The sequence below is a fragment of the Arachis hypogaea genome, chromosome 15 (genome assembly GCF_003086295.3).
Source record: "Arachis hypogaea cultivar Tifrunner chromosome 15, arahy.Tifrunner.gnm2.J5K5, whole genome shotgun sequence".
In the NCBI taxonomy this organism is placed as follows: Eukaryota; Viridiplantae; Streptophyta; class Magnoliopsida; order Fabales; family Fabaceae; genus Arachis; species Arachis hypogaea.
This window is the reverse complement of record NC_092050.1, coordinates 60419161-60434738: the sequence shown is the minus strand read 5'-3', so window position 1 is coordinate 60434738 and position 15578 is coordinate 60419161. Positions and strand designations below refer to the sequence as shown.

Here is a 15578-nt window from a genome sequence, read left to right as displayed (position 1 = left end):
GAGTAGTCTAGAGACATCTGGGCCTTTTCTGTAAGCCCATAGTAAAAGATGTCTAACTGCACCCACTCTGAAAATATTTCAGAGGGCATTTCCTTAGCATCCCTCTGTACCTCTCCCAGGTATTATAAAGAGATTCATTATCCTCTTGTTTAAAGCCTTGGATGTCTAGCCTTAGCTGTGTCATCCTTTTTGGAGGGAAATATTAATTCAGGAATTTGTCTGATAACTGTTTCCATGTTCTTATGCTTGCTGTGGGTTGGTTGTTTAACCACCTCTTAGCTTGATCTTTTACAGCAAATGGAAACAGTAATAATCTGTAGACATCCTGATCTACTTCCTTATCACGTACTGTGTCAGCAATTTGTAAGAACTGTGCCAGAAACTTAGTAGGATCTTCCTGTGGAAGACCGAAATACTAGCAATTTTGCTGCGCCATGATAATGAGCTGAGGGTTTAGCTCAAACCTATTGGCTCTGATGGGAGCTATACAGATACTACTCCTATATGCAGCAGTAGTGGGGTTAGCATATGACCCTAGAGTCCTTCTGGACTGTTCATTTCCACTTAGGTCCATGATGGAGAAAGGGAAATGATGTAGAAAGGGAAATGATGTAGATTGCAAATAAAAATTTTATTCTTTTGTTTGAAGAATAAATAAAAGAGAAATTAAAATATTTTTGTTTTTATTTTATTTAATTATGAATGAACCAAATTTAAAATAATTGGAAAATTAGAATATAAATTTCAAAAACTAAAAGAAAAGAAAAAGAAATTCGAAAATTAAAATAATTAATTAATTAAGAAGATTTAAAAAATTTTGGATATGATTTTCGAAAATTGGAGAGTGAGAAAGTGGTTAGGGAGTTTTGAAAAAGATATGTCTTAAAATTAAAGATATTTGTAAAAATAAATGAATAAAAGAAAAGATTTGAAAAAGATATGATTTTAAAATTTGAAGATTGAAACTTTCTCAACAAGGAAACACCAAACTTAAAATTTTTCAATCAAAATAATAAAATAGTACAAGTAATTCAAAAATTATGAATAAGAAAAGAAAAAAATTTTGAAAAATTTTATAAAGGATTTTCGAGAAAAAAGAAAATTGAAAAAGATTTAAAAAGATAAATTTTAAAATTGAAATTTTAACTCGACTAACAATAAACTACCAATTTTTTTAAAGTTTTGACTAAGTCAACCTAGGTAATTCGAAAATGATAAGTAATTGAAGGAAAAGATATTATATATATTTTTTTTGAATTTAATAAGGAAAGAGAAAAACAATAAAATGACAGCAAACTTAGAACTTTTAGATCAAAACAAAGAAAACAAACAAAAAAACCTCAAATGTCAAGATGAACACCAAGAACACTTTGAAGATCAAGATGAACACTAAGAACAAATTTTGAAAATTTTTAAGGAATTAAGGACACAAAGGACACCAAACTTAAAAATTGTTATACTTTGGATACTAATAATTCGAAGTTGCACAAGAAAAATAAGGAAAGACACAAAACAAGAAAAACTAAAGATCAAACAAGGAAAATAAACAAGAACATCTTGAAGATCAATGAAGAACACAATGCATATATTTTCGAAAATTAAAGAGAAATTAACACATGCAATTGACACCAAACTTAAAACATAAAACTAAACTCAAACAGAAGACTCAATTATAAGGTTATTAGTTTTAAAAATTTTCGAAAATAATCTAGAAAAAGAAAACAAGAATTTAAAAATTTTAACAAAAACAATAATAAAAGACTCAAAATTAGTGACTCTAAACCAAAAAGACAAATTTTTCCTAATCTAAGTAACAAGATAAACCGTCAGTTGTCCAAACTCGAACAATCCCCAGCAACGGTGCCAAAAACTTGGTGCACGAAATTGTGATTACACTTTTTACAACTCCGCACAACTAACCAGCAAGTGCACTGGGTCATCTAAGTAATACCTTACGTGAGTAAGGGTCGATCCCACGGAGATTGTCGGCTTGAAGCAAGCTATGGCTATTTTGTAAATTTTAGTCAGGAGATTAATGATAAGAGTGATTGTAATTATGAAAAATAAATAACATGAAATAAATAGTACTTGTGATTCAGTAATGAGAAACAGGCTGAGGTTCCGGAGATGCTATGTCATCTAAATCTCTGCTTTCCTACTGTCTTCTTCTCCAAACACGCATGGTTTCCTTCAATGGCAAGCTGTATGATCCTCTCGGATGAAAAATACCAGGTACGATCTCTGCACGGCTAGCCTATACCAGGAATGCTGCCAATAGTTCTAGCCTATACCACGAAGGTTCTAACCTCCGGACTCGGTTCGTGGATCAGAAACCCAAGAGATATGCACTTAAGCTGTCGCCCAATGACTACGTTGAGCTCAGATAGAACAGAGTGGTTGTCAGGCACGCGTTCATAGGGTTGAGGATAATGATGAGTGTCACAGATAATCACATTCTCCATATTGAAGTACGAGTGAGTATCTTAGAATAGAATCAAGCGTGATTGAATAGAAAACAGTAGTAATTGCATTAATCCATTGAAATACAGCAGAGCTCCTCACCGCCACCTATGGAGTTTAGAGACTCATACCGTAGAAGATACAATATCCAATGTAAAATGTCATAAGGTACAAAATGAATCTCTAAAAGTAGTTTTTGTACTAGACTAGTAACTTAGATTTACAGAAAATGAGTAACTAAGGGTAGATAGTGCAGAAATCCACTTTTGGGACCCACTTGGTGAGTGTTTGGGCTGAGCTTTCAAGCTTACACATGCATATACTCCAAGTTGGCATTAAACGCCACCCTGGGTGCCAAAATGGGCATTTAACACCGAAACAGGTGCCAGTTCTGGCGTTTTACGCCAGAAACTTTTAGACTGGATTTAAACGCCAGTTTGGACCATTAAATCTCAGGCAAAGTATGGAGTATTATATATTGCGGGAAAGCCCAGGATGTCTACTTTCCAAAGCAATTGAGAGCGCACCAATTGGGCTTCTGTAGCTCCAGAAAATCCACTTCGAGTGCAGAAGGGTCAGAATCCAACAGCATCTGTAGTCCTTTCTCAGCCTCTGAATCAGATTTTTGCTCAGGTTCCTCAATTTCAGCCAGAAAATACCTGAAATTATAGAAAACACGCAAACTCATAGTAAAATCTAGAAAAGTGATTTTTGAATAAAAACTAATAAAAATAGAATAAAAAGTAAATAAAATATACTAAAAACTACCTAAAAACAATGCCAAAAAGGGTATACATTATCCGCTCATCAAGTTTCTTTGTCTTTCTGAATTAACTCTGGTACTACTGTCTTCTTTGCTTGTGAATGATCTTCTTCTATGGCAGGTAATGAACGAAAAATTGATGGTTTAGAATTCACAATAAATTTTCGTTGCAAGTATAGTTTCTAAACCAACAAAGAATCCTTTCATACAAAAGATTGTTTGTCACTAAAACAAACCCCTAAATTTATAAACCGAAGTATTGGAACCTTGGTTCGTTCTCCCTAGGAATTGCGATAAAGTGTCTTGTTATTGGTTTTGAGATATTTTGGGGTTTTTGGGATAAGAGACATGAAATGTAAATGACAATGAAAATAAACTAACAACTAAAAAGGTCTTGACAAAGGTTGGTGGTCAAGGATCTCTATCCTTATCACTAACCACAACATGAGAATTGGCAAGGATCAATCCCACTAAGTCATCCCCTAACTAATAGTAGAGGAAAGTCAAGTGAGCTATATCAATCCAAGTCCACAAGTCCTAGTTCTCCACCAAATCAATTAGTGAGATCTAGAGTTAATGGCTCCCAATCATCAATTACTTGGACATTAGTAACTCAAGAGTTCCTAAGTTACCTTCCCAAGCCAAGAGTATAAAATTCTACTCTAAAATCCAACCAAGCATTTTATCAAACACTTGGAAGGCAAAAAAGGAAAGCATAGTAAAATTACAAGGAATGTAAATCTACACTACTCAATTGCAAGGAATTAAACAACAACAAATCAAATGAACAATAAAGGAAGATGAATCATAAATTGCATTAAAGAGAAATAGAAGAAACAAAAGTACATCATCATAAAAGTAGAGAATTACAAGAACTAAATGCTAAACTAGAAAGAGAAGAGGTAGAAGAAAAAAAATTGCAAAGGATAAGTAAATCAAAGCATGAAATTAAACTAGATCTAAGAGTTTCTAATCTAGATCTAAAACCTAATCCTAATTCTAGAGAGAAGAGAGAGCTTCTCTCTCTAGAAACTAACTTCCTCCAAAACTAATCTAAACTAAACTAATGATGACTACATGCCTCACCCCTCTTCAATCCTTGGGTTAAATATCATCAGAAATGAGTTGGATTGGGCCCACAAGGCTTCTAAAATCGCTGGCCACGAGTTGCATTAAGTAAACCATGTGCCACCATCGGTGTGTATGCGTACAGTGCGCGTGAGCTCCCCTAGTCGCAATAAAACTATGACAAATCTTATATTATTTTGAAGCCCCAGATGTTAGCTTTCCAACACAACTGGAACCGCATCATTTGGACCTCTGTAGCTCAAGTTACGATCGATTAAGTGCGAAAAGGTCGGCTTGACAGCTTTTGCGATTCCTTCATTTCTTCATGAGTTCTCCATTTCTACATGCTTTTTCTTCATTCCCTCAATCCAATCTTTGCCTCCTAAATCTGAAATCACTTAATAAATATATCAAGGCATCTAATGGAATTAAGGTGACTTAAATTTAACTATTTTAAGACCTACAAAGCATGTTTTCACTCTTAAGCACAATTAAAGGAGAAGTTATACAACTATGCTATTTCATTGGATAAATGGGAAAAAGATTGACAAAATCCTCTAAATTCAACACAAGATAAACCCTAAAAATGGGGTTTATCAGCAGGCTGTATGTGATCAACGGCATGGGCCATGGTTATTGATCTCCTCTGCTACAGATTGAACGTCATTGGCCGTGTGATGAGCGAATAATTTATACGCTTTTTGGCATTCTTTTAGTATGTTTTTAGTATATTTTAGTTAGTTTTTATTATGTTTTTATTAGTTTTTAAATAAAAATCATATTTCTGGACTTTACTATGAGTTTGTGTGTTTTTCTTTGATTTCAGGTATTTTCTGGCTGAAATTGAGGGACCTGAGCAAAAATCTGATTCAGAGGCTGAAAAAGGACTGCAGATGCTGTTGGATTCTGACCTCCCTGCACTCAAAGTGGATTTTCTGGAGCTACAGAAGTCCACTTGGCGTGCTCTCAATTGCGTTGAAAAGTAGACATCATGGGCTTTCCAGCAATATATAATAGTCTATATTTTACTCGAGATTTGATGGCCCAAACAGGCGTTCCAAATCAGCTTAAGAACTATGGCGTCAAAACGCCAGAACTGGCACAAAAGCTGAAGTTAAACGCCCAAACTGGCACAAAAGCTGGCATTTAACTTCAAGAAAAGTCTCTACACATGGAAGCTTCAATGCTCAGCCCAAGCACACACCAAGTGGGCCCGGAAGAAGATTTCTGCATTAATTACTTATTTCTGTAACCCTAGGCTACTAGTTCTCTATAGATAGGACCTTTTGCTATTATATTTTCATCTTTGAATCATGTTTTGATGATTGAACCCTCTTTGGGAGGCTGGCCATTCGGCCATGCCTGGACCTTTTGTTCTTATGTATTTTCAACGGTGGAGTTTCTACACACCATAGATTAAGGTGTGGAGCTCTGCTGTTCTTCATGAATTAATACAATTACTATTGTTCTTCTATTCAATTCACGCCTACTTCTTCTCTAAGATATTCATTCGTTCTTCAACTTGATGAATATGATGATCCATGACACTCATCATCATTTTCACCTATAAACATGTACCTGACAACCACCTCTGTTCTACTAGCAATGGCTTGAATCCGTATCTCTTGGGTTTCTAATTCAAGATTGGAACCTTCGTGGTATAGGCTAGAACTATTGGCGGTCATTCTTGAGATCTGGAAAGTCTAAACCTTGTCTGTAGTATTTCAAGTAGGATCTGGGAAGGGATGAATGTGACGAGCTTCAAACTCGCGATTGTTGGGCGTGTGACAGATGCAAAAGGATCAATGGATCCTATTCCAACATGATCGAGAACCGACAGATGATTAGCCGTTCGGTGACAGTGCATTTGGAATATTTTCACTGAGAGGACGGGAAGTAGCCATTGACAACGGTGATGCCCAACATAAAGCTTGCCATGGAAGGGAGTATGAATGATTGGATGAAGGCAATATGAAAGCAGAGGTTCAGGAGGAACAAAGCATCTTCATACGCTTATCTGAAATTCTCACCAATGAATTACATAAGTATCTCTATCTTTATTATATATTTTATTTATCTTTTAATTATCAATTCTCCATAACCATTTGAATCCGCCTGACTGAGATTTACAAGATGACCATAGCTTGCTTCAAGCCGACAATCTTCGTGGGATCGACCCTTACTCACGTAAGGTATTACTTGGACGACCCAGTGCACTTGCTGGTTAGTTGTGCGGAATTGTGACAAAGTGTGATTCAAGTTTGAGAGCTCCAAGTCTTTGGCGCTATTGTTGATGATCACAATTTCGTGCACCAAGTTTTTGGCGCCGTTGCCAGGGATTGTTCGAGTTTGGACAACTGACGGCTCATCTTGTTGCTTAGATTAGGTAATTTTATTTTATGTTTAAGCTTTTTACTTTTTATTTTCGAAAATTTTTTTCAAAAATACAAAAAAAAATTTCTATTTTGTTCTTCAGAGTTTTTAAGAATGAATTCTAGAGTTTCATGATGATTTGTTGAAGTCTGGCTGGCTGTGAACCCATGTCTAATCTTTTGGACCGAGTTTTCAACTTATCATCACAAGAGCTTGTTGATTTCTATCAATTTTACTGTTGTGAGCAATGATCTGCTAAAGCTTGGCTGGCCATTTGCCATGTCTAGTGTTTTGGACCGGAGCTTTCTTTGAAAGCTTGGCTAGCTAGTAAGCCATGTCTAATTCCTGGATCGGAGTCTTAGACTAGTATTGCAATGATTCTTGGAATTCTTATTAAAAAATTTGAATCCCTTTATTTTCTTTTCCACTCAATTTTCGAAAAATCACAAAAATTTTATAAAACCATAAAAATAAAAAATATTCTATGTTTCTTTTTTGAGTCTAGTGTCTAATTTTAAGTTTGGTGTCAATTGCATGTCTTTATTCTTCTAATTTTCGAAAATTACATGCATTATGTTCGTCATTGATCTTCAAGATGTTCTTGATGATTTCCTTGCTCTGATCTTTAAATTCCCTTGTTTTGTGTGTTTAGTTGTTTCTCACATGCATTTTTCAAATTGTTATAGTCCTTAGTATACAAACTTTTAACTTTGGTGCCTTGCATGCATTATGTATTTGATCTTAGTTTTCCATGTTTAATTGCATTTTGATTGTTCCTTATCATTAAAAATCCAAAAATTTTTCAAAATTATGTCTTTTCAAGTCAATAATACAGAGAATTGAAGATTTAGAACATGCAGCAGAGGAATTACACAGAAAAAGCTGGGTGTTCAAAACGCCAAGTGAAGAAGGAAAACTGGCGTTTAAACGCCAGCCAGGGTACCTGGCTGGGCGTTAAACGCCCAAAAGGGTAGCATTTTGGACGTTAAATGCCAGAATGGATACCATTCTGGGCGTTTAACGCCAGGATGACATAAGAGGGAAGATTTTGTTTTTAATTCAAATTTTTTTCAAGTTTTCATAAGTTTTCAAAATCAAATCTTTTTCAAATCATATCTTTTCAATCATATCTTTTCAAAATAAATTTCTTTCCATTTTTTTTACTATTTTCGAAAATACTTGCTAACAATTACTGATTTGATTCAAAAATTTCAAGTATGTTGCTTTCTTGTTAAGAAAGGTTTAATATCTGAATCATATCTTTTAAATTTCTTGTTAGCCAAGTCATTAATTTTAAAATCAAATCTTTTTAAATTGTTTTTCAATTATATCCTTTCAATCATATCTTTTTAAAACCATATCTTTTCAATCATATCTTCTTAATCACATCTTTTTCAAAATAATTTTCAATCATATTTTTTTTATTTCTAATTTCAAAAATTACTTAATTTCTTTCCCAACTTTAATTCTCGAATATCATCAATCAAATTTTCAAAATTTCTTTTAATTATTTCAAAATCTTTTACTTTAATTTCGAAAATTCTTCCCCTCTTCTCACATCCTTCTATTTAAAGGACTAACACTCCTCCACTATCAACTATTCAAACTCTATCCCTCTTGATAAGTTCGAATTCTTCTCTTTCTACCTTCTCCTTCTATTCTTCTTTTCCTCTGACACTTCAAGGAATCTCTATACTACGACATAGAGGATTCCATACTTTCTTGTTCTCTTCTCTTTCATATGAGCAGGAGCAAGGACAAAAGCATTCTTGTTGAGGCTGATCCTGAACCTAAAAGTACCTTGAAGAGAAAGCTAAGAGAAGCTAAAGTAAAACTCTCTGTAGAGGACCTAACAGAAATTTTCAAACAAGAAGAAGCCATGGCAGCCGAAAACAACAACAATGCCAACAATGCAAGGAAGGTGCTTGGTGACTTTACTGCACCTACTCCCGACTTCTATGGGAGAAGCATCTCAATCCCTGCCATTGGAGCAAACAACTTTGAGCTTAAGCCTCAATTAGTTTCTCTGATGCAACAGAATTGCAAGTTTCATGGACTTCCATTGGAAGATCCTCATCAGTTCTTAGCTGAATTCTTACAAATCTGTGACACTGTCAAGACCAATGGGATTGATCCCGAGGTCTATAGACTTGTGCTTTTTTCCTTTGCTGTAAGAGACAGAGCTAGGATATGGTTGGATTCACAACCTAAGGAAAGCCTGAACTCTTGGGAAAAGCTAGTCAATGCCTTCTTGGCAAAGTTCTTTCCACCTCAAAAATTGAGTAAGCTTAGAGTGGAAGTCCAAACCTTTAGACAGAAGGAAGGTGAATCCCTCTATGAAGCTTGGGAAAGATACAAGAAATTAATCAGAAGGTGCCCTTCTGACATGCTTTCAGAATGGAGCATCATATGTATCTTCTATGATGGTCTGTCTGAACTGTCCAAGATGTCATTGGACAGCTATGCTGGAGGATCTTTTCATCTGAAGAAGATGCTTGCAGAAGCTCAGGAACTCATTGAGATGGTTGCAAATCACCAATTCATATACACTTCTGAAAGGAACCCTGTGAATAATGGGACAAAGCAGAAGAAAGGAGTTCTTGAGATTGATACTCTGAATGCCATACTGGCTCAGAACAAAATATTGACTCAACAAGTCAATATGATTTCTCAGAGTCTGTCTGGAATGCAAGCAGCAACAGGCAGTACCAAAGAAGCTTCATCTGAAGAAGAAGCTTCATCTGAAGAAGAAGCTTATGATCCTGAGAACCCAGCAATGGAAGAGGTGAATTACATGGGAGAACCCTATGGAAACACCTATAATCCTTCATGGAGAAATCATCTAAATCTCTCATGGAAGGATCAACAAAGACCTCAACAAGGTTTCAACAACAGTAATGGTGGAAGAAACAGGTTTAGCAATAGTATGCCTTTTCCATCATCTTCTCAGCAACAGACAGAGGATTCTAAGCAGAGCCACTCTGACTTAGCAACTATAGTCTCTGATCTAATTAAAACCACTCAAAGTTTCATGACTGAAACAAGGTCCTCCATTAGAAATTTGGAGGCACAAGTGGGTCAGCTGAGTAAGAAAATTACTGAACTCCCTCCTAGTATTCTCCCAAGCAATACAGAAGAGAATCCAAAGAGAGGGTGCAAGGCCATAAACACGTCTCACATGGCCGAACCTGGAGAGGAGGAAGAGGCAGTGATCTCTACTGAGGAAGACCTCAATGGACGTTCACTGGCCTTCATGGAATTCCCTGATGAGAAACCATGGGAATCTGAGGCTCACACAGAGACCATAGAGATTCCATTGAATTTACTCCTGCCATTCATGAGCTCTGATGAGTATTCTTCCTTTGAAAAGGATGAAGATGTTACTGAAGAGCAAGTTTCTAAGTACCTTGGAGCAATCATGAAGCTAAACGCCAAGTTATTTGGTAATGAGACTTGGGAGAATGAACCTCCATTGCTCACTAAAGAACTGGATGACTTGACTAGGCAGAAATTACCTCTAAAGAGACAAGATCCTGGAAAGTTCTCAATACCTTGTACCATAGGCATCATGACCTTTGAGAAAGCTCTGTGTGACCTAGGGTCAAGCATAAACCTCATGCCTCTCTCTGTAATAGAGAAGTTAGGGATCATTGAGGTGCAAGCTGCAAGAATCTCATTAGAGATGGCAGAAAATTCAAGGAAACAAGCTTATGGACTTGTAGAGGATGTCTTGGTAAAGGTTGAAGACCATTACATCCCTGCTGATTTCATAATCCTAGACACTGGGAAGTGTATGGATGAATCCATCATCCTTGGCAGACCCTTCCTAGCCACAGCAAAAGTTGTGATTGATGTTGACAGAGGAGAATTAATTCTTCAAGTGAATGAGGACTCCCTTGTATTTAACGCTCAAGAGTCTCCCTCTGTAACCATGGAGAAGAAGCATGAAAAGCTTCTCTCAATGCAGAGTCAAATAAAATCCCAACATTCAAACTCTAACTTTGGTGTTGGGAGGCCACAACCAACCTCTAAGTTTGGTGTTGGGAGGATATGCTCTGAACATCTGTGAGGCTCCATGAGAGCCCACTGTCAAGCTATTGGCATTAAAGAAGCGCTTGTTGGGAGGCAACTCAATCTTTAATTATCTATGTTAAATTTCTATTTTCTTTTGTTATTTTATGTTTTCTGTAGGTTGATGATCATGTGAAGTCACAAAAACAATTGAAAAAGCAAAAACAGACTGAAAAATAGAATGAAAAATAAAACACCTTGGAGGAGAAGCTTACTGGCGTTTAAACGCCAGTAAGGGTAGCAGAATGGGCGTTAAACGCCCAGTCTGGCACCATTCTGGGCATTTAACGCCAGAAATGGGCACAGAGCTGGCGTTTAATGCCAGAAAAGGGCAAGAAGCTGGCATTAAACGCTAGAAATGGGCAGCGACCTGGCGTTTAACGCCAGGATTGGCAAAAAACGGCGTTTTGCACGCCACTTGGTACAGGGATGAAAAATCCTTGACACCTCAGGATCTGTGGACCCCACAGGATCCCCACCTACCCCACCTCTCTCTCTCTTCTTCACCCATTCACCAATCACCTCAATACCTCTTCCCCAAAAACCCCTCACCTATCAAATCCCACCCAAACCCACCCATAATGGCCGAACCATACCCCCCTCTCCACTCCTATATAAACCCATATTCACTCCTTCATTTTCACACAACATACACACTACTTCTCCCCCTTGGCTGAAACACTAAGCCCCCTCCATCTCCTCTATTTCTTCTTCTTCTACTCTCTTCTTTCTTCTTTTGCTCGAGGACGAACAAACCTAAGTTTGGTGTGGTAAAAGCGTTACTTTTTGTCTTTCTGAATGAATGCGTGAACAGTGCATATTTTTGAATTTGTTGTTTAAGAATGTTAAAATTGTTGGCTCTTGAAAGAATAATGGAAAAAGGAGAAATGTTATTTGATAATCTGAAAAATCATAAAATTGATTCTTGAAGCAAGAAAAAGCAATGAAAAGCTTGTAGAAAAAAAATATATATATGCAAAAAAAAGAGAGAGAGAGAGAAAGAAAAAGAAAAAGCAAGCGAAAAAAGCCAATAGCCCTTTAAACCAAAAGGCAAGGGTAAAATAAAAAAAGGGGATCCAAGGCTTTGAGCATCAGTGGATAGGAGGGCCCACAGGAATAAAATCCTGGCCTAAGCGGCTAAACCAAGCTGTCCCTAACCATGTGCTTGTGGCGTGAAGGTGTCAAGTGAAAACTTGAGACTGAGCGGTTAAAGTCGTGGTCCAAAAGCAAAAAGAGTGTGCTTAAGAGCTCTGGACACCTCTAATTGGGGACTCTAGTAAAGCTGAGTCACAATCTGAAAAGGTTCAACCAGTTATATGTCTGTGGCATTTATGTATCCGGTGATAATATTGGAAAATAAAATGCTTTGGGTCACGGCCAAGACTCATAAAGTAGCTGTGTTCAAGAATCAACATACTTAACTAGGAGAATCAATAACACTATCCGAATTCTGAGTTCCTATAGATGCCAATCATTCTGAACTTCAAGAGATAAAGTGAGATGCCAAAACTGTTCAGAAGCAAAAAGCTAAAAGCCCCGCTCATCTAATTAATACTGATCTTCATAGATGTTTTTGGAATTTATTGTACATTCTATTCTTTTTATTCTATTTGATTTTTAGTTGCTTGGGGTTTGGTGTTGTGATGAGCGGATAATTTATACGCTTTTTGGCATTGTTTTTAGTATGTTTTTAGTATATTTTAGTTAGTTTTTATTATGTTTTTATTAGTTTTTAAATAAAAATCACATTTCTGGACTTTACTATGAGTTTGTGTGTTTTTCTGTGATTTCAGGTATTTTCTGGCTAAAATTGAGGGACCTGAACAAAAATCTGATTCAGAGGCTGAAAAAGGACTACAGATGCTGTTGGATTCTGACCTCCCTGCACTCGAAGTGGATTTCCTGGAGCTACAGAAGCCCAATTGGCGCGCTCTCAGTTGCTTCGGAAAGTAGACATCCTGGACTTTCCAGCAATATATAATAGTCCATACTTTACTTGAGATTTGATGGCCTAAACAGGCATTCCAAGTCAACTTAAGAATTCTGGCGTCAAAACGCCAGAACTGGCACAAAAGCTGGAGTTAAACGCCCAAACTGGTACAAAAGCTGGCGTTTAACTCCAAGAAAAGTCTCTACACATGGAAGCTTCAATGCTCAGCCCAAGCACACACCAAGTGGGCCCGGAAGAAGATTTCTGCATTAATTACTTATTTCTGTAACCCTAGGCTACTAGTTCTCTATAAATAGGACATTTTGCTACTGTATTTTCATCTTTGAATCAAGTTTTGATGATTGAACCCTCTTAGGGAGGCTGGCCATTCGGCCATACCTGGACCTTTTGTTCTTATGTATTTTCAACAGTGGAGTTTCTACACACCATAGATTAAGGTGTGGAGCTCTGTTGTTCTTCATGAATTAATACAATTACTATTGTTCTTCTATTCAATTCACGCCTACTTCTTCTCTAAGATATTCATTCGTTCTTCAACTTGTTGAATGTGATGATCCGTGACACTCATCATCATTCTCACCTATGAACATGTGCCTGACAACCACCTCTATTCTACTAGCAATGGCTTGAATGCGTATCTCTTGGGTTTCTAATCCAAGATTGGAACCTTTGTGGTATAGGCTAGAACTATTGGCGGTCATTCTTGAGATCCGGAAAGTCTAAACCTTGTCTGTGGTATTCCGAGTAGGATCTGGTAAGGGATGAATGTGATGAGCTTCATACTCGCGATTGTTGGGCGTGTGACAGATGCAAAAGGATCAATGGATCCTATTCCAACATGATCGAGAACCGACAGATGATTAGTCGTGCGGTGACAGCGCATTTGGAATATTTTCACTGAGAGGACAGGAAGTAGCCATTGACAACGGTGATGCCCAACATAAAGCTTGCCATGGAAGGGAGTATGAATGATTGGATGAAGGCAATAGGAAAGCAGAGGTTCAGGAGGAACAAAGCATCTTCATACGCTTATCTGAAATTCTCACCAATGAATTACATAAGTATCTCTATCTTTATTATATATTTTATTTATCTTTTAATTATCAATTCTCCATAACCATTTGAATCTGCCTGACTGAGATTTACAAGATGACCATAGCTTGCTTCAAGCCGACAATCTCCGTGGGATCGACCCTTACTCACGTAAGGTATTACTTGGACGACCCAGTGCACTTAATGGTTAGTTGTGCGGAATTGTGACAAAGTGTGATTCACGTTTGAGAGCTCCACGTCTTTGGCACCATTGTTGATGATCACAATTTCGTGCACCACCGTGGTCATTCGATCTGACGAAGGGTGAAGTGCATAGCAGTCCATTCTCTTGGCGATCCTACTCAAAACGCCACAGACAAGGTCTAATCTTCCGGATCAGAGGATGCTGATTCTTAGGATTCTATCCTATACCACAGAGACCCTAATCTCCCGGAAATTAGCTGAACTGGTGTCTCGAGAAATCTCCAATGAAGTCATGGATTAGCCGTCTGAGAGATGTATAAACATAGCTGTTGGCTCATGCTTTCCAATCATGTATTCACACGAACCCAAGTAGACATGGGTGTTTGTTAGGTACGTTTGTCTTAATGTGATGAACAGAGCTAATTGGTTAGATCATCCTATTCACCACAATGAAGATCGGATTATACATCTTAGAGATAGATCAAACACGGATCGAAGAAGAAACAGTAATACTTTTACTAATTCATGGGACTCAGCAAGGCTCCTCCCCTCAATCTAGGTGGTTTAGAAACTCATACTGAAGTAAAAATACAATATAAAATGTGAATGATGCTGAATGGTGTTCGAAGATCTCCGAATTACATAAATAAAATCAGTTAAATACTAAACAAATGACTAGCAAGGGTAAAACGGTCTTTTTAGTGCTAAAATCCACTTCTGGGGCCCACTTGGTGAGTGTTTGGACTGAGCTTTGATGAGATCCACGTGCTATGAGGTCTCTTGGGTATTGAACACCAGCTAGGGGGTCCTCTTTGGGCATTTGTACATTGGTCTCTGCTCTTTGGGCGCTGGATGCCTGGAAGGGGGCAGGAAGCTGGCGTTGAACGCCAGTTTTGGGCCTTCTAATCCGAAGCAAAGTATCAACTATTATATATTGCTGGAAAGCTCTGGAAGTAAGATTTTCATAGCCATTGAAAGCGCTCCATTTGAACATTTGTAGCTCCATAAAAGCTCTTCCGAATGCAAGCAGATCAAATTTGGATAGCATCTGCAGTGCTTTATCTGTCTCTGAATCAGACTTTTGCTCCAGCTCCTCAATTTCAGCCAGAAAATATCTAAAATTGTACAAAAATACAAAAACTCATAGTAGAATCTAAAAATGTAAAATTAACAATAAAAACTATAAAAACTTAATGAAAACTAAATAAAAATTACTAATAACTATATAAAAATAATGCCAAAAAACGTATAAAATATCCGCTCATCAGTCACACCCTCCGTTCACATGGAGCTTTAATAATGTTATGGATTCCCTTTCCCTTGGGGTTGACATCTCAAGAAGAAAATTTTCCATTGCTTGTGATAATTTCACCACCAACCCATGCCAGCATTCTTTTGGTCAAGTCTGACTTTTGAGAGACTTGTAGATTACTTTATCTATTCTTATTATAATGTGATGACTCTACATATACTAGTAAAGCCATCTAGTCATTATTTATAGAACTTAAAATATCTTCCCAAGCCTAATGTATCTCAATTTTGCATTCTGAAAAGCCTTGCAGATGAAATAAATCAGTTACTTATGCCTTGCCTTGTCTCCACGAATGAGAGTAGCCACCATGGCTGAATTTGTGATAGTGAGGATAACTTACGGAA

General features: G+C 37.1%; 1 non-coding gene across 1 annotated transcript; it reads right to left on the bottom strand.

Moving 5' to 3' along the window:
* Positions 1-8948: 8948 nt before the first annotated feature.
* On the bottom strand, positions 8949-9056 carry LOC112753900 (small nucleolar RNA R71). The gene has a single exon (XR_003178262.1). It is a non-coding gene; the product is annotated as a small nucleolar RNA R71 (small nucleolar RNA).
* Positions 9057-15578: the final 6522 nt, after the last annotated feature.